This window comes from Myotis daubentonii, chromosome 3 (genome assembly GCF_963259705.1).
Source record: "Myotis daubentonii chromosome 3, mMyoDau2.1, whole genome shotgun sequence".
NCBI lineage: Eukaryota > Metazoa > Chordata > Mammalia > Chiroptera > Vespertilionidae > Myotis > Myotis daubentonii.
The window spans coordinates 89,224,956-89,251,003 of NC_081842.1; the positions used below are offsets into that span (position 1 = coordinate 89,224,956).

The 26,048-nt window shown below is 37.9% G+C and overlaps 1 long non-coding RNA gene across 1 annotated transcript in view; it reads right to left on the reverse strand.

The window, feature by feature from the left end:
• The window catches only part of LOC132229317 (uncharacterized), a 261,758-nt gene extending 246,891 nt beyond the window's left edge, over positions 1-14,867 (reverse strand). The window contains exons 1-2 of the long non-coding RNA XR_009451669.1: positions 14,748-14,867; positions 14,637-14,688 (exon numbers count right to left, since the gene is read on the reverse strand). This is a non-coding gene — a long non-coding RNA (uncharacterized LOC132229317). The remainder of the gene's footprint in view (positions 1-14,636; positions 14,689-14,747) is intronic.
• Positions 14,868-26,048: the final 11,181 nt, after the last annotated feature.

The window sequence follows — 26,048 nt, forward strand, 5'->3', positions numbered from 1 at the left end:
CTGAGAGTCGACCACCTCCACTATTCCATCTTGAAAGAATTTTGCATAAAGGAGAAGAGGGAAATCACCAAATTAAAATCATGTTAGTAAAGTAAATAGGGATTTTAAGTAATTTGAGTTTTACCCCTAGTTGAACAAATTTTCCAGCAATATCATTCAATGGTGGCTGTCAAAAGTACAATTCTGAAAGAAAAGTGATTCTCAGAAATACACTAGCAACAAAAAGACAGAAATTCCTATGCCTACATAGGATTTCATGAAAATAAAAATTAGCTCTTTTCTCAAAACTCTCTGACCCCAAGTTCTGGTTAATGTGGTTACTGCTTCTGCTCTACTTCTAGAAACCTTCAATTCCCTCAAGGTTAAAGCTTGAATCTATGAGAACGAAACCTTCCTCAAGGGTCAATTTTTGTATTCATGTTCAGTCACTGATGATTGGCAATTATTTTTTAGGCAATTTGCTCATGTTTTGTATCTCTTTATTACTAAGATCATGCTTAAGCATTTGCATAGTATAAATTTGCATAATGTTCTCCATCAGCATTTATGTGACATTTTATTATTTCATCTCTTGTATTGTCTTCTTCACCCTTTGTTTTTAATTGTTACATGGTAACAAGCAAAGTTTACTTCAATGACAAAGGCTCCCTAAAATAGAGTGTAAACAAATACCCATGCCTACTACTGTACTGTTTTACTATTTAAATAATGTTCTGGGTAATAAGGCAAGAGATTTCTTTCTGAATTGTCTGAGTTTCATCAAGTTCTTCCTATATAATAAAAACCCAGTGACTGAAATGGCAGAATGACCAGAAATCAGAATGACCATGGCCAGTCCCGCCCTCCAGCGTGACCCCCACCCTGATCAGGGGTGTGGCTGGCCTGCAAACTGCCTGCGGCCCCTTGCCCCGATAAACCCAGCCCCACAGTGGGAACCCCCACCCCAATCTGGGGCCCCCATCAGGGCAGGCCAGCCAGCCCTTGCCTGTGCACTGGGCCTCTATCCTATATAATAAAAGGGTGTTATGCAAATTGACCCTAACGGCAGAATGGCCAGAGCAACCACTTAACCAGTCACTATGAGGCGTACTGACCACCTCTCAGTTCCTTTCCCTGGCTGACAGGCTCCAATCCTCTGATGGTGAACAGGGAAATGGGGGTGGGTGGTGGGGCAGGGGATTCAGGTAGCACCAGGCCAAGGCTCCCACCCTGCTGGTTGCCCCACACACAGAGGGTGACCTGTGGTGGGGGTGGGGCCGGTGAGCAAGTGGAAATGGCTGACCTCTTGGTTCCTTCCCCTGGATGTCTGGCTCGGATTGCCTGATGACAAACGGGGAAGCAGGGGTGGGTGGTAGTGGGGTGCAGGGCTGGCTGCAGGCAGCTGGGGAAGATGGCTCTGATTACAGGCCAGGCCTAGGGACCATACCCGTGCACAAATTTCATCCACCAGGCCTCTAGTGTGTGTGTGTGTGTGTGTGTGTGTGTGTGTGTGTGTGTGTGTGTATTTTTTTTTCTAATCCTCATCCAAGGATATGCTTAGAGAGAGAGAGAGAGAGAGAGAGAGAGAGAGAGAGAGAGAGAAGAGAGAAACATTGACAGGCTGCCTTCCATATGTACCCCAAACAGGGATCAAACCGACAACCCAATCATGTGTCCTGACTGGGAATTGAACTGGCAACCTTTTGGTGCACAGGATGATGCTCAACCAACTGAGCCACTCTGGCAGGCTCAAGTTCATATTTTTTGTTTTAATCAAGCATATAGAAACTACCTGAATACTGAAATCTATGTATAACCAGCTAACCTGTATTTATACATTTTCATTAAAGGTAGCTTACTTTATGATAATTAATATGCAGCAATATGGGCTTTTATCATTCTGACCCTGTTCAAATGCTACTTATTACAAAATCTTTCCTGATTTCCCAGGTACAGTTAATTACTTCCTTGTCTGTGTTCTGAAACAACTCTGCTCGTATATGTCATTCATCACTGTTTACAGGTCTAAATCTTTCTTTAGACTTTTACCCATTTGAAGATGGAGGTGGTCTTATTTACCTTTGAATCTATAAACACAATAAATGTGTGACTCAGATTTTATGTAATTCAAAAACATTTTTTAATTACATAGGATTTAACAAGCTTTTAAACATTTTTGTTACAGTATAAACTTTATAAAAATTGTACAGTTCCTAAGTGTTCAACTTGATGAGTCATTAAGTGTTCCCAACTTTTGTCATGAAATGATCCACCAGAATCATTCTGTTACTTGTCAGAGAGGCCCCTCAGTCCTATCCTCAAGGCCTCTCAGAGTTACTGTTCCTTCCCCTCATCCAAAAGTAACCACATACAGATGTTAACGTTATAGATTATTTTTGTAGTAAATAGTATGAAACAACTTTATTTAGTTTTTGTGGTTCCATGTAACTTTGGGATAAATGAATTTGTACCCCTTTATTTTATTCTCTTTATTTTATGTATGTATGAATAAAACACAAATGATGACAAGTTCAAGACCTACAGTAATTCAAATTAAAAGTGTCAAGTAGTGTTAATAATGCTTATCTAATTTGAACACAGACTGAGTATATATACAAAATACTAAAAAATAACTGACAATTGTTTATCTTTCAGAAACAGAGAAACAGATATTTTTACACTTTATCTGAGCCAACAAGCAGTTTCAAAGTTAAAAATGGAATGGTTGTTATGGACTGCATGTTCCTGTGTCCCCCACCCCCCAAACTCATGCTGAAGCCCTAACCCCTGTGGTGGCATTTGGGGGTGGGGACTCCATGAGGTAGTTAGGTTTGGATGAGGTTGAGGATTGGGTCCTCATGGGGGGATTAGTGCTCTTATAAGAACAGACACCAGAGAAAACTTGCTTTCACTCTCTCACCTTGTTCGTGCAGAGGAGGTCAGGTGAGTTGCACAGTGAGAAGGCAGCCATCCAAAACCAGAAAAAGATCTCTCACCAGAACCTGACCACACTGGCATCCGGCTCGCAAACTTCCACTTCCAGAGCTACAAGAAATAATTTCTGTTGTTTAAACAGCTCAGTCTATGGTATTTTGTTATGGCAGCCCAGACAGACGAAGACAATGGTATTTAACAATTTTCCCAGTTTTTGAATCTTAAGCTTCTCATAGATTCTTAATATTTCAATTTCCAAGAATGCATATAAGAAATGTACACGAAGCTCAGCTCTATCTTGCCATAGCTAATATTTGATTTTCTTAAATCAAATTTTGCAGCTGAGACTTTGTTGACGGTTCCTTTTTCCAATGTCAATGATGTAAATAAACACCGCCAAATTTAGAGTGTCTTCTATTCAGAGCAGTGGTTCTCAATTAGGGAGCTCTCCCCACCCCGCAGGAGATTATATTTTGGTTACCACAACTCATGATGTGCAGGTGGGATGGGGTGTACAATGCTAATAAAATCTAATGGATAGAAGCCAGGGATGCTGCTAAACACCCCACAATATAGGGAATGGTCCCCTGTAACAAATAATAATAATTATTATTTTTAATCCTCACCCAAGGATCTTTTCCCCATTGATTTCTAGAGAGAGTGTAAGCGTGTGAGGGAGGGAGAGAGAGAGAGAGAGAGAGAGAGAGAGAGAGAGAAACATTGAGGTGAGAAAGACTCATTGGTTAGTTGCCTCCTGCACACACCACTAGTGAGGTGGGGGACCTGCAACCGAGGTACATGCCCTTGACCAGGAATCAAACCTGAGACACTTCAGTGTGTGGGCCAACACTCCAATCACTGAGCAAAACTGGCTAGGGCAAGAATTATGTTGCTTTAAATGTTAATAGTGCCAAGACTGAAACCACCTGCCTTAAAAAGAATGTTGGTAGGAAAATAAATTTCATCTTATGCTAACTTGTTATACCCTATTATCCTATATAATAAAAGCATAGTATGCAAATTATCCCCTCAACTGGAGTTCTTCTGGGAGTTTGACCAGGGGGTGGGCTGGCCGGGGGAAGGGAGGGAGTACCCAGCTGGCAGCCAGCAGCCGCTAGGGTCCCTAACAGTACATGAATTTCGTGCACTGGGCCTCTAGTTTTTTATACTTTGTAATGCCCAAGTTTTAACAAATGGTAAATGATATATTTGTGTAGTTTTTATTTTGCTTTGCATTTTTAATGTAAAGAGGATTAATACTGATTTAAAGAAAATTAAACAAACACCTGGAGAAATTCAGTAACTAAAAATGCTCAAATATCACTTTCTATATCTTTTGAGTTGTATGTTTCAAGAAAGGAGCTGCCTTGGTTTAAATGTGCTTTGGATAATATTCAGTTCTAGGTAGCTATTATTATTTACAGTAATAATTATAGCTAGTATGAACCTTCAAGATACATTATTCACCGTTTGTTAACACTACTGCATTTTATTTTTGAGGTATGTTACCACATTTTAAACAATTTTTTTCCTTAAACTTTAATTTGAATCTATTTGCATCCCTTATTTGTGCAAAGTAACAATATGTGAAAACAACTTTTCTAGTGGAAAGAATACCAGATATAGCTTACTTTCTAGACTGTGCATAAGCCATGGAATATCCCTATACTTACTTGAATGTTGTGTTTGGCTTTTAAAAAAATGGTGACCTATAAGCAAAGCAGTGATTCTTTACATGACTTTGCCAAGGGTAAAATGCCAACTAATAATGTCACTTTAGTAGAAAAATGCTGCTGCTTACTTCTTATCATGCTTCACAATAAAGCATGTATATTAGTAAAGGAGAGGAGGAGAGAGGAATGAAGGAGCAGCAAAAGAGAGATTACACAGGGCTTGAATATATTATCACCCTGAAGTCAGTAGGGAAGGCTGCTAAATGCTCTTACAACTGTAATAGCCTATCTCATGTTAATTCTAGCCTGAAGCTCCCTAACATTTTTTGTTTCGAGATAATGGGGACAAAACTAATTTTTTTTCTTCTGGTTGAACTGCAGTGTTTTTTTTTTTTCTTCTTTGTGTTTTTTTTTTTTTTTCTCCCAAGGATGTCAAATAAATTAAAGTCTTTGCAAACACCAATACAAAAGCCTTTTGCTTTGCAGAATTCCCATTAATAACATGCAAGAGTTATTACCCTTGATACTTAGTAGATTTTTTAAATAGCTAGCAATGATTGTTTTGATTGAATATTGGCTTATAATAGGCTTGTAAAGGAATTTAAGCACCCTTAATTGCTTTCAACCTTCGCTTCCGGTGCCTCCTGAAAATCCTTAGCACAATAGATCTTGGAGTCATTCAGATGGAAATATTTTATAAAAATGAAAGTTAATGCCTATTAACCTCAAAAGTGAAGCCAATTAAAATGGACTATATTAATTTGTAAGAATTTGATATATTATTGATCCTCTTCTGTGAAAGGGGACATTATTTTATGGCAAGTTGCAATTTAATTTTCTTGGATATTCAACTCTCTCTTAAGCAAAGAAACTTCATTATTTCTGGTATATAAATCAATTGGGATTTTATGTACTGAATGCCTCATCTGATTTTTTCATATTTCTTCAACTACTTGGGAAAATGCTGGGATTTTATTAAAAGAAAATACATTACCTGAAATATTGAAAACCAAGGTTGTTTTAGTATTTTGTTTGATATTTATGTCTTCTCCGCGGGAATGCTTATAGGCTATACTCTGTTTTACCAGACTCTGAGAGTAAGAGAGAACCACTCCAGGGACTAATCTGCTGAAAAATATGTGAAGTGATTCCACTCTGAGGCTGTAGAATCCACTAAAACTCAGTTTCCACAGCATGAAGGATGGCAAGAGAAGCAGGGTTGAGGCTAGATTGGGCTCTGAAGGGTTATGAAAAATGATTTCTTACGTGCTGTTTTGTCACTTTCTATCTATCCGGGCAGAATAGTATCAGTAATTGAAAAACACACTAGTTGAGACCCTGGAGTGTTTCTGCTGCAAGGGCCCCATAGCATAAAACTATGGGGAAACGGTTATAAATTTAAAGGTCTGTATCTGCTACTCTTTTTCTCCTTTGAAGCCATTGATGGTAAAAATGACAGCATCTCTTAGATTGCAAAGGAATTTCTGTTATTGTTATTATTGTTATTTTAAAATCCTCACCGGAGGAGTGAGGATATTATTTCCATTGATTTTTAGAGAGAGTGGAAGGAAGGGGGAAGGGGGTGGGGGCAGAGAGAAAGAGGAGACAGAAAAACCTCAATGTGAGAGACACAGTGATTGATTGGTTTGCCTCCCACATGTGCCCCGACTGGAGGTGGGGATCAGACCTGCAACCCCAACAAGAGCTCTTGACCGGGAAGTGAACCCCAAGACTCTCTGGTGTGCAGGCCTATATTCTAACCACTGAGCAATGCTGGCCAGGGTGGAATTTCCATTATTATCAGGTTTCTTAAGCCATTAAAGAAGACTTCTGGACTACTTTCGCTATTCTCCTATGTAGGTTATAATATTTCTTTAGTTTTCGTTGGTTGTTGATTTTAATTCTATCTATTTTACATGTTTACATAGAAAGAGTCCGTTATCTTCTAGAATAAACACAATATCACCATAATATGTGCGTAATTAGGTCAGGACTCTGTATAATAGGCCTCTATCTACAGCAGTGGTTCTCAACCTTCCTAATGCCGCGACCCTTTAATACAGTTCCTCATGTTGTGGTGACCCCCAACCATAAAATTATTTTCGTTGCTACTTCATAGCTGTAATGTTGCTACTGTTAAGAATCGTAATGTAAATATCTGATATGCAGGATGTATTTTCATTGTTACAAATTGAACATAATTAAAGCATAGTGATTAATCACAAAAACATTATGTAAATATATATGTGTTTTTCGATGGTCTTAGGCGATGCCTGTGAAAGGGTCGTTCGACCCCCAGGTTGAGAACCGCTGATTTAGAGTCACTGAATTGGTAGAGATGAATACATATTCTTGCACATTTAAAAGACCACTTGATTAAAACAAAGACAAAAAATAGATTTACTAAAAATGAAGTGCTCATAATTTTAGGTTATGCTTTCTGACTTGTATGTACAAAATTAATGGTGATGACCCATAATCAAAAGAATAGGTATCTTAAATGATTTCCCAGTGTTTGTTTTGGGCTATGCCAGTTCCTTTACTAATCACCATGGCACGTTGGTAGGGTCTGTCACCTTAAAATATAACCGTAGTGCCTGGCTGGTGTGGCTCAGTGGTTGAGCATCAACCTATGAACCAGGAGGTCATGGTTCAATTCCTGGTCAGAGTACATGCCTGGGTTGAGGGTTCGATCCCCAGTGTGGGGTGTGCAGGAGGCTGCCAATTAATGATTCTCTCTCATGATTGATGTTTCTCTCTCCCTCTTCCTTCCTCTCTGAAATCAATAAAAATATATTTTTTAAAAAGTGCCCCAACTTATTCTTACTCTTATGATAGGTTAATGTGAGAAATATATATATATTCTAATATATATGTGAAATATATATATATATATATATATATATATATATATATATATATATATATATACACACACACACTAATATGTGAGTGTGTGTGTATGTGTGTGTGTATAATCAGTGGGATAGGGGAAACTAACTGATCATAATATAAATCAAATATATGACTTTGGAGTAATTGATATCATATTGCAAGCCACCACTTAAACATAACAATAAATTGAATTATCTACAACTTTCATATTGATCCATGATCGTATGTTTTAGCAGGTCTCCCTTACCAGGCTTGGTTCCTTCACCCCTCCTTAGAGTCTTTCCCTGCCACTTTATGACTATCTTGGGACTACAAGCCTCCCTTATCCCCCTCACACACCCCCTACAGTGATGTCTCAGGCCAGACTCTGCTGACACCTGCACTAATAGCAGGGTAGATTATCTACTGTTCTTAATTATCTCTCCCACAGCTCGCCTCCATTAGCTTGGATAATTGACTGTATGTATAACATTCATAAGCCGAACAATGTGCTATAGAAAAAAAATTAAGGGAGAGCAAAAAAATGAATCTTTAGTTTATATAAAATTAGCTATGTGTAGTGTCAGATGTTGTACAGCATCTGGAGTTTTGGAGGGAGCATCTGTTTTCTTTTGTTGGAAAAGTCATTAAGAATTTAGAAGGAGATTTTTTTCAAAGGATAGGAGAAAGTAGTATTGCATAGATTTTTCATTGAATAGGTATTAAAGAAAAAAGTGTTTCAATGAGTGAAAGTTGTGCTCTAATGAGCGAAGGGTCTGGAAGCAGCAACCTAATGAGAGATGAAAAGACTGATCATGAGTTACAGAGCTGCATGGGGCGGGGGACGTGTAAAGAGGGTAAGGCTCTGAATTCAGTGGAAAGTGGTCGTCACAGGACAAGTATGGGAGAAGAAAATATCTTTTCTATATTCTTTCAGTCAATCCTCTAGATTACCTCTGCAATTTTTGTCCCTATGAAATAGATGGTTATTGCTAATATATGACTAGCATATCTGAGTATTGAGTAGATTTAGCAATTTCCTCAAGTTGACAAATGGTGAAACTGGAATTTAAACTCATAGAGTGTGATGTTTGAGGATGCAATGTGATTCAGCATGCTATTTGTATCATTTAGACTACTGTAAGCATCATAGATCCAAACTGTATTTCTTTAAAAGTAAATAACAACAAATATGAATAACATGGAATCATTATTACAAGTCTATATTTCCTTCAATATGTAAATAATGATTATAATATACAGGGAAAGTGATAATGACAATAAATTCATGATTTAGTTGTCAGAGTACTTCAAAAGCAAAGAAATCTCAGGAGTAATTAGATATAAACAGGATTAAAGAATTGTTTAGATGTGAATAATCCAACATTTCATCGCTTTTGTGTTCAATTAGGTAATAGTGCACACTTTCATTTTGCATATTTTTACATTAATTTTTATAATAAAGATAAGGTCATTTATATACTTACTTATTATGAGCACTTTAGATGACCTACTAAGACTCCTGGTATATTATGATTGAAGTTCTAGGAGAAAAAAAAGGTGGAATTTTGCTCTCATACCTCTAATGAGTTGATCTCACACAAAAAATGAAATATAAAAAAAAAAATACTTTGAAATTATTTATTAACTTATCCTGGTATGAAATATACTTGTGTAAAACTTTTTTAAAATTCAGATTTCATCTTGCTTTGTTTATTTTCTATGCTGGTAGAAGTGTTTGAAGCTGAAAGGTTGGCATTTGTGTTTCTGCTGACTTGCACATTTCATACAATAGGACTTGTTATTAAGGGCCTGATCATGGTCAATGCAATCTGCAGTGTTAGCTAGTTTTTGAAACTAGTAGTGAATTCGAAATTAATTACAGACTATTTTGGGTTCATTAGTGTTCATGAAGGGTTTTATGCCTGCTTGTTTGTTTTTAATTGAGTTGAGGAAACAAAAATAACAAATGCTGCTTTCTTTCATATGCAGACACAAAGTGGTGCTATCTTCAACTGAAACACTGATAACAGCAATGACAAAGACAATATAATCAAAGAAAGGAAATATGCATCTATCGTATTTGCTACCACAAAGCATGGAATAAGAAGGGCAATCTATAATAATAAAAGGGTAATATGCTAATTAGACTGGACATCCTTCCGGACGTCCTTCCAGATGAAGCGGGGCCAGAGGGAGGCCCGGGTCCCGGGTGCCTGCAGGCAGCCAAAGGAAAGCCAGCCCAGGTCCCAGGTGTCTGTTGGTGGCCAGAGGAAAGCAAATCCAGGTCCTGGGTGCCAGAGAGAAGCCGGTGCTGGCAGCCGGGGGAAGGAAGGCCTACTCTTGCACGAATTTTGTGCATTGGGCCTCTAGTATTAAAATAAGTAGTAAAAACAAAGAAAATAAAGTTTGTAATTTCATGTCTATTTACCAAAGAGGTGAAAGTTCTAAGCATTCCATATAATCAAATAATTTATTAGGTTTGTGATGTTAACTGCTTACAGCTAAACAACTTGTAGCCTAATTGCTTCTTGTACTAGAGTTAGAAATGTCTTCCTGCCCCTTATCCCCAAAGCGGGAAACCCAGCCTCAGGCATGGAAAGTGCTGCACAGGAAACAGTAGGTAGCATAATTCAGCCATGTCAAATTAATGTTGCTGTCCTGGGAACACAGATAGAATCATGAAGGAAGAGCAAGGACGTTTAGGAGAGACAGTCCTTCAGTAGGACATCCCACTGGTTTTTATTTGTGTGTGGAAAATAGTGATTTATTTCCCTTTAAAAATAATATTCTAGAAATGAATTTTGAGAGGCTACATTTCATCCATTCATTCTTCTTCTTCTTTTTAATATTTGGTTAATTCTCCACAGTGGCTATGATTTTCCCAAAAGAGTAGGAGGGTGAGCATATATATAACTTGAGCAAGGAAATAATAAATGTGGAATTTAATGTATAAATCTCCTTGTAAGCCAAGTCCACAACTGCTCTTTGCTCCTGTGGTTTAAAGTCATCCTGCTCTTGTTAGATGATAGATGATCAGCAGAGAGGAAACAGCAGGTTTGAATTCACAATGATAGATAATGGGCTTAATAAAAGTGTATTCTTGAACTTGGTTTGAACAGCCAGCCTCATCACTTGAGACGTTTAAAAATACACTGGATAAAGAAAAAGAAAATGCCCTTCAGAGGAAATCATTTCCTATACGCATAGATAATCTGTCTTTTCAAGGTTTTGTCTTGTATGAAAAGTGGAACTAATGCTATACCAACAGGAGTCTGAGAAATCTTCTTTAACTCACACACACAAAAAAGAGCTGATAACTGTGATGTGATGTGGGCGTGGAGAAAAGGCAGTCTGTCCACTCACCCTGGGCATGGAGGGACAAGTCTAGGATGGGATCAGCTAATTCCCACTGCTCATTACTTAGCTAGCATCTAGTGGCATGCTCTAGGTCATTTTTTATGTGCCTTTTTTTTTTAATAATTCACAGAGAAAAAATAGGAATTAAAGGTAAGTCATGAAAATTGATTACAAAATGATCTAAGACCATGTACAGAGAGGATTTCACTTTTCTGTGACTGAAGAAATCAGATTTTGGCACATTGTGATGACCAGAGTGGAAATGACCTTCTTGAAATACTCAACTAAAAACACAAAGTATTGATAAATGTGAGTTCCTAAACACCATAATAAATACTCAAAGGAACAGTTCTCAAACTAAGTTTCACATGATTAACACAATTTAGAAAACTATATCTGTTCAAGTATTAAAGTATTAGCTTTATTTTTAAAATAATTTTGAACACAGTGCAATGATTATGATGATGATGATGATGATGATGATGATAAAGAGAGAGAGAGAGAGAGAGAGAGAGAGAGAGAGAGAGAGAGAGAGAGAGATCTTATTCCATTATTTGTTTTAATCAGCAATAGCAAATGAGATATGACCTGTTCCAGATATTTAAATTTCTTAATGTGTTGCAGTAAATAGATTGTTGCTCATGGTATAATAGATTGAACTCATTGCCTGGGGAGGGGGACTGCATTATAATTAAATGTTGCCAGAGGGATTACCAGAGAATATTTCCCCAGATTCTCAGATCCCTTTAATCAGAGTTCCCTGTGTTTTATGAACACGTATTTGTTACCACTGAGGAAACTTCTGAAGTTTTGATGTTCTATTTTCCTTTCTGAGATAAACACTAGGGAATTTTGTGTTATCTGTTCAAGTACATAGTGTATCTGTGGCTAAGAAGAGGCTAGTTCTATAATGACTGAAAGGGGGCTATGCACTAAAGTTGACAAGCTCAGGGGGCCACATGGCAGGGCTGGCAAATTCAAAGACCAAAAGTCACACAGGATTGTCTGATCACAAACTCTTAACTGGTTAGGCCGTGGCAGGTAATCACGTTTCAGGCCTATAGTGTCCCTAGCAAAGGTCAATCTTTACTTCAAGTGAGCTCTGTCCATTGTTCTCAAGCATCTTTGCAATGTCTGAGCAGTTTTCTTTTCCTACCCCTCCAAGGCACAGCCACAGGTACCAGAGTGCAAGATCACAGAACCCCTCATTATTATGCTGTTCCCTGAATACCATCTCTATGTGCTGTAAATGTTAATTATTAACTATCCTGCACCCACCAATGTAAAATGTATGTGTTTTTCCATTTTGCCTTTTATCTAATCCTAGAGATTTCCCCACTATGCTTTCTCCCCCACCTTAATCTACCGCCAGTTAATTCATGGAACCCTCCTTATATCTCCCTCTTTATTCTTAAGTATAAAATAAGCTGCAAAAACAGCCATTCTCTGGAGCATTTTCTTAATCCATTTTGATTTTGCTTCCTGGCATATGTTATCAATTTAGCTCAAATAAACTCCTAAAAATTCTCTACAGGTTTGGACTTTCTTACATTAACAAAGTAAAGAACCAAATATGTACTGCAAAGGTATATCATCAGATTTTTATATATCTGTGAATATCTATATATAATTAGGCTGGGATGTCATAATGGTCACGACCAGCTCAGGAGGAGGGGCTGGGCACTGCTGGGAGCCTGAGAGAACAACATGCAGCGGGGGCATGCCCAGGCCACCCCCTACGCCCACCAGCCCCAGCAGGCCCAGGAGCAGCGGTTCTCAACCTGTGGGTTGCGACCTCTTTGGGGGTCAAACGACCCTTTCACAGGGGTCACCTAAGACCATCGGAAAACACATATATAATTACATATTGTTTTTGTGATTAATCATTGTGCTTTAATTATGTTCAATTTGTAACAATGAAAGTACATCCTGTATATCAGATATTTACATTATGATTCATAACAGTAGCAAAATTACAGTTATGAAGTAGCAACGAAAATAATTTTATGGTTGGGGGTCACCACAACATGAGGAGCTGTATTAAAGGGTCACGGTGTTAGGAAGGTTGAGAACCACTGCCCTGGAGCAAGAGAGGAGAGGCAGGGGGGCATGCCCAGGCCACCGCCACTGGGAGACAGTGCCCCAGCAGGCCCACCTCTGTGCGTGAGCTACAGAGGAAACATCTTTCCTGACTGCTCATTGGCTAAGCTCCCCGTACACCTATCAGTGTTCTTGGTAACTTGGATAATAAGCATCCAAGAAAGTGATCTAGGGTTTTTCCACCTCACTCCTGGAGGAAAAAACGAAGGTCCATAGCTGGAGGGGCTGACAAATGTCATATCCTGCCCTAGCTGGTTTGGCTGAGTGGATAGAGCCTCAGCCTGCAGACTGCAGGGTCCAGGTTTGATTCTAATCAAGGGCATGTACCTAGGTTGCAGGCTTCTCCCTGGCTGGGGCCCAGATCAGGGCTCATGCAGGAGGCAACCAATCGAAGTGTCCCTCTCACATTGATGTTTCTCTCTGTCTTTCCCTCTCTCTTCCATGCTCTCTAAAAATCAATGGAAAAATATCCTCAGGTGAGGATAAAAAAAAGAAAGAAATGTCATATCTAATGAAAGAGACATCTTGAAAATGTCTAAAGAAAGTTGTCATTTTTTCATGGTGAAGGGACTGGAGTCCAAGTTGATGAAAACACCTTGGCGGCCAGCAGTGGCAGCAGCAGTGGGGTGATGGGGGTGTCATCTTCCCCTGATCAATCCGCAGAAGGATGCCAGACTGCAGTTTAAGCCATCAGTAGGGCATGCCCTGAGGGCACCAGGACTCTGAGAGTGGGCAGGCTGGGCTGAGGGACCCTCCCCCCCCCCCAGTGCACAAATTTTGTGCACCAGGCCTCTAGTTGTATAAAGAATACATTCTCTAGAAAACTTTCTAGTCACTTTCTGGGTACGGAAAGTTTGCTTTAAAAAATGGTATTATTTTTTTCTGATCCCCAACTCTGCCTTTATTTCTCATTCTCAAGTTACTAGGCAGGAGTAAGGAGAGTTTATCCAAGGAGAGGATCACCTTACTGTTCTGGCCCCTCCTCAAATTCATCCCTGAGCTGCCCTGGCCCTCTTGCAGGGTTAGTGACTAGAACTGGGAAGATGTAAGAAATAGAAAAGAGCTTTCTGACAGGCACAGGGTAATCTAGTGACAGGGCCCTATGAAAGTGGCCCTTTGCTAATACTGATATTTCTTGTGGATGCCTTTCTGAGTTCCTCAGGTACATGCCTTGCTGGTGACCTCCAATTGCAGTGTCATTGGGTGCCGGGAGCCGGTCCATCCTTGCTGCTTGACACAGTCGCTGCAGGAAAGAAACATCTACACAGCATATGTTTCAAGGGACCTGGCGTTTATAGCATACTGTTCTTAATATGTTTGCTCACCTTCTTGGCACTATGTGTTTTAACCAAGGTCACCTCTCCGAGAAAGGTTGTTTCCCCAGGTAGGGATTTTCCCCTGAAGTTAGGGAGGGAGTAAAACCCCTTAACTAAGTGCCAGGCGGGTAGTTAATCACTTTAACTACGAACAATCATGCTTAAGCTACATAATCTTTACTCCCTGGAATGGAGATAAGAAACGCCCTAACCTTTGGAATAGAGATTGATAGGATTGGAATCAACTGGTATAAACACAGATGTAACAAGACAACAGAACACAGAACCTAGAGACAGAACCTAGCGAGAGAACCTGGCTGAAGAACCTAGAGACAGAACCTGGCTACAGAACCTGGATAGAACATGGCAAGAGAACCTGACTAGAACCTGGTGACTGAACCTGGCTGGAGAACCTAGCAAGAGAACATGGACATAGAACCTGGCTGGAGATCCTAACCAGAACTTGGCTGGAGATCCTAACCAGAACTTTGCTGGAGATCCTGACCAGAACTTGGCTAGAGATCCTGGCTAGGCTGCTGATCAACTGAACGCTGTCTCCATGTCATTCCTTCTTCGCCGACTCTGTCCACACCTTTGGGGACCCCTGGACCTGCTGGGGTTGGACCCCAGCAATTGGGGTGGTCACTACTGGCTCAAACATTCCACTTATGATCCTGCTTTCAGGTCACTGGGCATCCAGAGGTACCTCCCTCTGTTACCGACCAGGCAGTCATCTGTGTAACATTTGAAAGGGCTTTGGCTGATACACAGTGCATGTCTTGCCCACAGGTCAGAGAGCATCGCATACTTCTCTTCTGTCCTTACTGAAATGTGTTCCCTTGACAGTCTCTATTCTCTAACATCCACTTTGTCATGTTTTAAGCTATAGATCTGGTACCAGTTTCTGTACTTAAAAAATGTCAAGGATCAAGTATTTCTTTTAAAGACTGTTCTTGGCTTGGATCAAGAGGGAAGAACCACCTTCTCCTATCCAATGCTTGGGAGTCTGTGTGTGCAGACAAGTGCTCCCATGTATATCTGGGTGTCGAGAGAGGGTGGACGCTAAAGCATTCTGAAATCTCCAACCTCAGCATGGAAGTAGGTGATAGGTTGAGGGTTGCAAAACAGGTTTAGCCACACTCTTAGTAACTCTACATAGAACGTGCACCACCACGTTTTTGGAATGTGGCCACATATAGCACTAATTGTTTTGTTGTAGACCTTATGGTAATAAATACAGGAGTTGCACTTTAAAATCCTTTTTCCATGTAGATGTGGGTTTGGATTCTATCCTGAATGAAGAGTCCCTGTATAATTTTAGGCATGTGAATGAAGTAAATTGAACTATATTTTAGGAAATTAATTCTAGCAGCAGCATAGGCAATGGACTGAAGGAAATGAGACTGATTTTAAGAAATGTCAGGACACAATTGCAGTAACTTAATCAGGCTTAAAGTTAGGCAGTAACGGTGAAGGATGGTGAGATGAAGGCAGATGGCAGTGGTATGAAGGAATTAAAATCTGTATGACATGGTTATTCATTATAGACAGGGAATAAATGAGAGGAGTTGTCAAGGAAGATTTTCAGGTTTCTGGCTTATGAAATAACAGAGAGCGGTACCATTAATTGAGATGGAGAGTGTAAGAGGAGAAACAAGCTTGAATGAAAGATGGTGGTCAAAGATCCTGTCAGTTATGTAGCAAAGACAGAAATGTGTTCACACACATATAGGCATGCAATCTATGCTAACATTAATGTATATCATATCAATTCTTCTCAACTAATCCTTCCTGTCACTTGTATAAGGATCAGAGTTGGAACACTCTTTCATAAAAAAGCACAGCAATCCGGTTGCCTTCACTGAAAACTGCAAAGCAAGATTCTGGTGCTTGGAACAAGAAAATAAACTACAAGTATTGCTCATAGTATATTTCCACAGAAGTGACTAGAGCCCTGGAGGTTGTTACAACACCCCCAGCTAGAGATCACAGGCAGGTTCCGGGAATACTAACTTTAGACGATACCAGTGATGGCGAACCTATGACACGCGTGAACTCATTTTTTTGGTTGATTTTTCTTTGTTAAATGGCATTTAAATATATAAAATAAATATCAAAAATATAAGTCTTTGTTTTACTATGGTTGAAAATATCAAAAAATTTCTATATGTGACACGGCACCAGAGTTAAGTTAGGGTTTTTCAAAATGCTGACACGCCGAGCTCAAAAGACGCCATCACTGGATCATACGGTTACATTGGAATTTGGGAGCCAGTTCAACCGGGGCTCCATTGAGTAAGTATTTTTAAATGAATAAAACTTTGTTCAGCACTGAAATGGCTACTTTCACTTAGCTAAGTTAAAGTAAAGGGAGGGCCCTAGCTGGTTTGGCTTAGTGGATAGAGCATTGACCTGTGGAGTGAAGGGTCCTGGGTTTGATTCAGGGCTCAATCCCCATTCAGGAGGCAGCCAATTAATAATTCTCTCTCATCATTAATATTTCTCTCTCTCTCTCTCTCTCTCTCTCTCCTTTCCTCTCTGAAATCGATAAAAAAAATATTAAAAAAATAAATTAATTAAAGAAAGAAAGACATTTTACTTAATACATGAAATCAAAAAGGCTTTGGCCTGGAAATTTTCTCTTGTAGATCAACAGTCAAACAGTTTAATTGGTTGTTTTTTCATGCTCTCATCTCCTTGATAATATTATATAGAGAAGACTGCAGAGGCAAAAAAAAAAGAAAAAAAAAGTCAGTTTTTCAGTTATGGGGCTCATGGACTAAGGCCTCAGCTCAGTTAAACAATATGATTTATTCTTAAATTATCCAGAGTGGCTGCTGTAGATTCAAGAAATGACCGTAATTATTTTTGTTACTGCCTTCAAGAGGTGGAATCTAGTCCTCCATTCTTGAATCTGGGCTGGCCTTGTAACCAACAGAACGCAGCAGAGTGAAGTAACTGGTTCTGAGCCTAGCGTTAAGAGATCTGTGTTTCTTTACTTTCTTTCTCTTGCCTGCCATGTGAACAAGCCTAGGCTAAACTGCTGTGTGATGAGAGAATAGTCCAGTTATTCTTGTTACCTCCAGACATCAGCTGAGCAACATCCAGACACGAGTGCTAGGCTATCCCAGGTGGCCAGAACCCACCATCCCACCAGATGGCTGCAGGTATATGTAGGAATCCAGCAAAGATTAACCAGGTCTGACCCAGATCAGCAGAACCACCCAGCCAACTTGCAGATCATCAACAATGATAAATGGTTATTTTAAATTTGGGGCAGGTTTGTAACATAGCAAAGTTAACTGATAAAGGAGTTATTCTTAATAAATTACTGACAAGCTTAATCTGCCCAAATCTCCTACTTTCTAAGACATTTGCTAAGGGCTGACCTCAGGTATTTAATGACAGCCATAAAAGCCAATTACCAGAATAGGTAAAAAATATACATAAATGATCATGTAAACAAAGCATCCAGATTTTGACTATAACTGTAGGATTTTATCTGTGTTGTTTGATATTTACTATAAAGTATGCAGATATAATACTGATTGAGTGGAGTCTTATTTTCTAATTTTATAATATTTAAATATTAAGGAATATTAGTTGTATTGATGTTTTAAAACAGGAAACAAAGTTAATTTTCTCAATTGTATGCCTTATATTTTAGAGGTTATATCAAAAACAGAAGAGAGTTTAACAATTTTTTTGGTCCATTTTTGCATTACTGTTTTATTGCTAATTATGAACTATGTGATAAAATATTCCATCCTAAAATTAAAGATATTCAGACCAAGATATAGAAAAAATTATATATAAAAACACATTTTAAAAAGGAAAATATCAGCAAATAGAGAGTAATAGGGCCACTGTTTACTCTCATGCTATATTGTCCATCATTAGTGGTTTAGCTAATTTCAACTGGGATCAGTAAAGAGCACACTGTGACTAATTATCTAATCTATACCTCCAGGGTATTAGTTATGGTCTCTTGTTCAATTAAAAAAAATTCACAGGCAATGCAAAATTTTCTGTGACTCTTAAAAAGAGTTTTTGGTAAATTGACTAATAATCACAGTTAGTTATGATATTAATTGACCTGTGTTTCATTGGAAACACTTCCAAAAAGCAATAGTGGGTATGAAAATAGATACTTTATCTTTCAAATGAAAATCTAATGTTTTATTCATGATGAAATGTGAATAAAAATCAACTGAATTCATTCTATCATTATATTATTATTTAATAAAATTATATTTAAAAGAACAATATGAGAAGAATAAGAATTTTATAATTAGCACAATCACATCGTTGAATATCTTAGCACAGTTCCAAAGCTAAAATTAGTAAAGATAAGATAAACATAGTATTTTTATTCATTTTATACTTATATAATTTATCCTGTGGCAGAAACTGTTATAAATGTTTGTGAATATTAGCTTCTTTAATCCTCATAACAACCTTAGAGATGCTATTATTTCATCTTACAAATACAAACATTGAGACAAAGGAGAAAATTTAGATAGAGAGGTAAACAAACTTGACCAAAGTTACATAGCTAATAAATGGCAGAATATCAATTTTAACCCAGGAAGTCTGATTATAATCCTCCATATTTTAATAACTATTCTATAAAGTAAGTTTTCTTTTTAAGTTCATCACATTAAGGATATCATTAAATAATTGGTTTCATATTCTATAAAAAAAACCCCAATATTTATTTTTTCAAACCATGAGACAATTTCCCAGGTCTGGGTTATTTTTAGCTATTTTATGTAATATTTTCTATGAAATTACTCTCACAATACTCGGAGTTGATTTTACCATGTTTAGCAAACTAAAAAGATGCTAGATGTCCAGATAAACACTGAAATTTTCTTTCAAATATTTGAATATTTAGCCTAAACAATGTTAGATGTAGAAAAGTTCTTAAATACTTGAGTTGATGTTATTTATTTACTGTATTTTATTATATATATGCATATAATTTGACTAAATATACATACATATACTTAAACTAAAAGCACTAAAGGTAATTTCAAATACTCAGTATTCTAGTTGTTTAAAACTCAAAGTGAAGCAACAGATGGAGGGGAGGGTACATCGAGTCGCCAGGGGTGCTTGCTAATTAGCATGCACTACCGTAGGCACCAGTACTGTATGTAGATTGTCAGCTGTGTATTATATTTATCACCAATGTCATCCATTATCTGCAGGCTATTTTCAGAAGCTAAGTACTCTGCCCAAACTATTAACCACTTCATTTAGTCCAAAGTGGAAAGGGGGCTTTTATGAGTAGAAATGTATAGAGGTGGCTGCTAGATTCATAATTTAGTAATGCATCATGAATCCTTAACTTTCCCATTTAAATATTCTACTTTGTGGGCAAATATAGATTCTCTTTCAAAAGTGTAGACATAATATATTATCTCCAGGAAATAAAAAATTATTCTAATGTCGCATAGCACCAAGATATTATTTCTCACTCAACTTTTAGCAATATTATTTCCTCAGGGCAATGTTTAATGCTACCGTTATAAAATATTTTGACAGAACATAATTTCTGTAAACCCAAATGCTGCAAGCATTTGAGATAAACTCAATCATGTGGTAAAAAAAAAAAATCAAATTAGCTTTTTTAAACATGGGAAATTATGTTTAATTGAAGGCAATATGACTAAGACTAAGTTCTAGAAAAGACAATACAATTTCAGTTGAAACAATTTGAATCTTGCAATATTCTATGAAGAATACATTGAAATTTTATGTATTAAACTGGAAAATGTTGACAGATTATGGCTAGAAATTTAAGAGTAGGCATAATTTAGAAACTAATTCTTTATAAAATCATTAGAAGAAATTAAATCACAAAAGAGGTGGTGTTATCAGAGTTTCAAGACAGCCATTATTTCCACAGGGCCAACAGATCAGCTGTGGCATGTATGACGTCAGGGCGACTTATTCTGAGGGCTTCTGAGTTTAAGGTTTGCTAGAACAGTCGATAATGAGAATTGTGAATTTGTTCCAGCAAAATGGAAAGAAAATGAAAAGCAAAGTTGTATTATTGTCTACATTTCAAGTGAAAATGTGAAGAGATTTTGAAATAGGAAAAGTGAAAGACAAATATACATCAGAAGAGAAGATCATAAAGGAGGAGATGCAAGGACAATGATCCAAATAAATGCAAGTTAAAACAAGGAAAATATATTATTTAAATGGGAAAATTTTTTACATGGTGAATTAAAATACTAGGTATGGTGTAGTGCAGTGGTTCTCAAAGAGAAATTGGGAGCCCCTGAAAATCTCCAAGAACTTTTCATAGAAACCACATAATCGAAGTATTGTCATAATAACACCATGACATAATTTGACCTTTTCACTCTCGTTCTCTCATATTTGTTCTAGAGATTATCTAATATATGATGAATGATCATTCTAATAACTAAAAGAATGCTTATGTGTTTACATTTTCTTCTGCTTTTAATTTCCAACATGGTAAATATAGCTAACACTGAGTCACATAAACAAAAACTCTTTGGACTCGTCAATAAGTTTTAAGAATCTAAAGAAGTCCTGACAACAAAAAATTGATGCCTGCTTGTGTAGTTGTAGTGAGTACATCAACAATCTTTCAGAGTATGTGAAATACTTAGCTTGAATCAGCAACTTTAAAAAGAATCATTTTCTTGAACTAATTATTTTACTAATAGCAATCAAATCTCAAGTAATCATCAGAAAGCACACTAAATGTTGCTTACAATAGTAAGCATTACAATTGTATGTTTAGTCAAATAAAACATTGGAATGATAAAAATATGAAAATACTTTAATAAGTGCTACTAAATCCAAGGAATCAAACATTTGGGGATTTAAGAAATGTTTTACTAACAATAGAGTTTTAAAATAATAAATCCTGATGAAATGATTGTGGTTAATTTGCCTGTTGTGGGGGCAGAATTGTGTACTGGTGAGAATCATATCTTTCATAGGCAGGATAGTTGGGAGCCTGCCACAGCTTAAACTGTTTTCTGTTATATGACATTTTATGGGCACCTTACTAATTTTAAAGCTGACTCTACATCTGCCCATTGAGCCTATATGGGTTCCAACCTAACAGGGTTGCTGTATTAGATGAGATCTTGCATTTAGCATTGAGCATGATGAGGCTTGGTATGTAAATCAATGCACATTAGCTATTGTAAATATCTATGTAAAATATTGAAGTTAAGCTAAAAAATATTCATCTATTTAACAAAAGTTTGTTTAATACCAGCCATGTGCCATGGACTGTTCTAGGCTATCAGGTCAAAACAAAATGATTTCTGAACAAAAAAATGCCCAAACTACCATTGTGAGATATATATTAGTTCTCTTTAGATGATAGGGTTGTAATTTGTAATTTGTTTCTTATATATATTGTCATATTTTTCTAAATTTTCTACCATGAGCAATGTTAATTTTAGGAGAAACTGGAAACATATATTAAACATATAAGAGGCAAATAATATTTGTTCTTGATCAATTCTTTTTATTTTAAAAAATATGTTAAAAACTAAATCTATAAAGAAACTATGTGGTTCATTTTAGGGAAAAGAAAATATGTTTTCTAAGGAAATATAATTAACAATAATACAACCTCTAGCTAATCTTTTTAAAATACAAAACTGGTGAATTAAAGTGTTATATGAAAACTGAAAAAATATAATTTATAGATAGGTTAAATACATCAAGTAAAAGTCATATGATTAATGATTAATTAAATAAGTAGTATGATGTTTCACACTTTCTGGAAAATTATTTAGATAAAACATTAGAAATGTTTATACCCTCTGACAAAGTAAGTCTACTTTTAGATACATATCACAAGTACATTATCAGAAAAATCTGAAAACACTCAAGTGAAAGATATTTATCAAGGCACTGACTGCTAAATAGAAAAAAGAAAAGAGAAAGGTAAGAAACAACCTAAATATCAAAAAAGAAGGAAAGGTTAATTGTAAGACAGTTATAAAACAAACTATCAAATAGTCATTAGAATGAATTTTAATGATGCTGAGGAATAATGATGGTGTTATAGTCTCAGTGTTGTGTCCCTCTCAAATTCACATGTTGAAATCTTAATCCCAATGTGGTGGTATTAGGAGATGGAGACATTAGGAGGTGATTAGGTCAGGGGGTTGTAAGACTCAAGGTTGGGAGTGACCTTATAAAAGAGTTCCCTTACCCTTTCCACTGGATGAGGACACATGGAGAAGATGACTGTCTAGATTTATACCAAACAGGAGAAAACAGGGTAAGGAGAGAACCAGAAAGCCAGCTGTCACCAGACATTGAATCTGCCAACACCCTGATCTTGAACTTTCCAGCTTTCACAACTGTAAGAAATAAATGTTTGTTGCTTAAGCCTCCCAGACTAGGGTATTTTTGTTCGAGAAGCCCAAAGAGACTAAGAGATATGGAAAAAATATTCATGATATAATAATAAACAAAAACTCAGCCTATAGCATGGTATAAAAATTGTATCTCCAGAGAATCCAAGATGGCAGTTGTCAGGACTGCAGTGAGGGAGAGAGTGTAAGTGAGGGAGTGAAAGGGGAGTGCGTGGATGTGTGGGGCGTGTGTGTGTGTGTGTGACAGTTATATTCCTTAGGACTGTTGGAGGCTGGCAGTCCAGGCTCCCCTGGCCGGGCAGCCTCTACTGCTGCTGAAATCTCTCCTGGGGCGGCCGGCTCTGCCACAGAGGCTGTGCCATTTTGAAGGGAGAGCAGCTGTGACTGGGAGCCCAGCCTCACCTCCACCCGGGGAGACCTCGGACACCACCCGGGACCCTACAGCCACACCAGCCAGGGACCTGCTGCCTTGGCTGCGAACCCATGAACACCGAGACTCCAGCCTCCCTGGCCATGGGCTCCTAAGGAGTTTGTCCAGGGGGAGACAAAATGGCAGCTGAATAGGTGGACGTGTCCTGCCCTTTCTCATGGAGCAGATAGAAGACACAGCTGAATCAAATAACAACCACCCAGGAATTGGCTTATTAAATATAGCTGGTGAGACAATCCGTGGCCAGAAAGGATGGGAGATGCCTGGTGAATGGTAGGATTAGGTATCTGGGCTGGAGAGAGAGACATGTGCACAACAGGGACGAGAGAGTCAGAAGGAAACTGCGCTGCACTATATCCGCGTCCCTTGGGGCACGTGTAACACTCAACTGTGAAAGGGGGTCCACAGGGCTGCTGGCAGCGTGGACTCTAGATCTAAGCCCACAGCTGTGGGAGGCTGTGCCCAGAAAGGCAGCCGGAAGATCTGCACCTGCTGCGCAGTGCCGGGGGTGAGAGATGTGCAGCGGCTTGGTTGCTCTGTCGTTATATTTTCCTTGCTTTTATTCGCTAAACCCAGTGCAAAGGAACTTTCAATTACAAATACTTACCGAGGCTGCGGTGCAGGGGATGGTGGTTTTGTGGAAGCCGGGGAACAAACTAGGGAGAATTGATCAGGAAGCCAGCTCTGGGACATTCCGGTCCCTCCAACCCTGAACAGACATTTTTCTCCTGAAGACCAGGCCACTCCTGGCAGCCCAGCTGCACCCAGCCTTGAGCAGGGCAGGGAAACAAGGATTCTGAATACCCACAGGAAGCCCTCAAGGACTGTATTGAGGGGCCATTTGGTCCTGGAAACTAATACAGCAACACTGCCACCCAAAGCCCCTGTCAGAAATAGGCGCTTGTGTAAACACGACTGAAAGCAGGCAAAGTGGGCAGATTGGTCCCTCCTGCCTGAAACCAAGGATGTGGAATCTGACACAGAGGAGCGGTGGATTGCTGGGAACTTCAAAAATACTATACATAACAAGGCTATCATTCAAAATGAAAGGTGAAATCAGTAGCTTCACAGACAAAAAAGGGCTAAGGGAGTTTATTACCATTGAGCCACCAATGCAAGAAATGCCAAAGGGACTGCTGTAAAAAGAGGAAATAGGAAGGGAAGAAGGATCACAGGCATAAAGAATAAAAATGGCAACAAACAAGTACTATTTGGTAATAAACATAAGTGGATCAAATGCTACAATCAAAGGACATAGGGTAGCTGAATGGATAAGAAAACATGACCCATATATCTGTTGTCTACAAGGGCCCAACGTCAGAACAAAGAACTCAGACTGATAGTGAAGGGATAGAAAAATATTTTTCATGCAAATGGTAATGAAAAAAAGGCTGGGGTAGCAATAATTATAACTGACAAAAATAGACCTCAAAGTGAAGGCCATAAAAAGAGATAAGGAAGGCCACTTCATAATTCTAAAGGGAGCAATTCAACAAGAGGACATAACTCTGGAAAACATATATGCACCCAATACAGGAGCACCCAAATACATAAAAAGCAAATAAACAAACAAACAAAAAACACCCAACTCTGGAAGATATCAAGGGAGAGGAGAGATACACAGCAATACAGTCATAGTAGTGGACTTTAATATCCCATTGACACCACTGATAAATCCTCAAAACAAAAAATAAGTAAAAAGAAAAATCAAACCTAAATGACTCACTAGATCAGATGGAATTAATTGACATCTTCAGAACATTTCACTCCAAAGCTACGGAATATACATTCTTCTCAAGTTCACACAGGACATTTTCAAATATAGACCACATATTGGGACACAGGCAAAGTCTCTCCAAAATCAAGAAGATAGAAATCATATCAAGCATCTTCTCAGATCACAGTGGCATAAAATTATAAATCAACTACAATAAAAACAATGGAAAAAAAATCAAACACTTGGAGGCTAAATAGCATGCTATTAAATAATGATTGGGTTACCAAGGAGGTCAAAAGAGGAATAAAAAGCATTCTGGTAATAAATGACAATGAAAACACAACAATCCAAAATCTATGGGACATAGCAAAAGTAGTCCTGAGAGGGAAGTTCATAGGTCTGCAGGCCTACCTCAAAAAATAAGAAAAAAAAGTAATAAGTTACCTAACCCTATAACTCAAAGAATTAGAAAGAGAGCAACAATAAAAGCCCAGAGTGAGCAGAAGAAAGGAAATAATAAAGATCAGAGTGGAAATAAATGACATAGAGACCAAAAAACAATAGAAAAGATAAATAAAACCAGGAGCTGGTTCTTTCAAAGATAAACAAGATTGATGAACCTCTAGCCAGGCTCACCAAGAAGCAGAGAGGACCCAAATAAACAAAATCAGAAATGAAAGAGGTGAAGTAACAACTGACCCCACAGAAATACAAAGGATTATAAAAAATACTCAAATGTACAATTCTATTCCAACAAACTAGACAAAATGGACATATTGTTAGAAAAACTCAAGCTTCCAAAACCCAATCAGAAAGAATAATAATAAAAAAAAACCTAAATAGGCTGATAACTACTGAGGAAATTGAACCAGAATAAAAAATCTTCCAGCAAGCTAAAGCCCTGTTCTGGTTGGCTTTACAGGGGAGTTCTACAAAACATTATAAGAAGAACTAAAACCTATCATCCTCAGACTATTCCAAAAAATTCAAGAAGAAGGCACACTTCCAAGCTCTTTCTCTGAAGCCAGTATTACCCTAATTCCAAAACCAGATAGAGACACCACAAAGAAAGAGAACTACAGGCCAATATCCCTAATGAACATAGATGCAAAAATCTTCAACAAAATTTTAGCAAATTGGATCCAGCATTACATTAGAAAGGTCATACACCATGACAAAGTGGGATTTATTCTGGAGATGCAAGAATAGTACAATATCTGCAAATCAATAAATGTGATTTGCAGAAACAAAATGAGAGACAAAAATCACAAAATCATA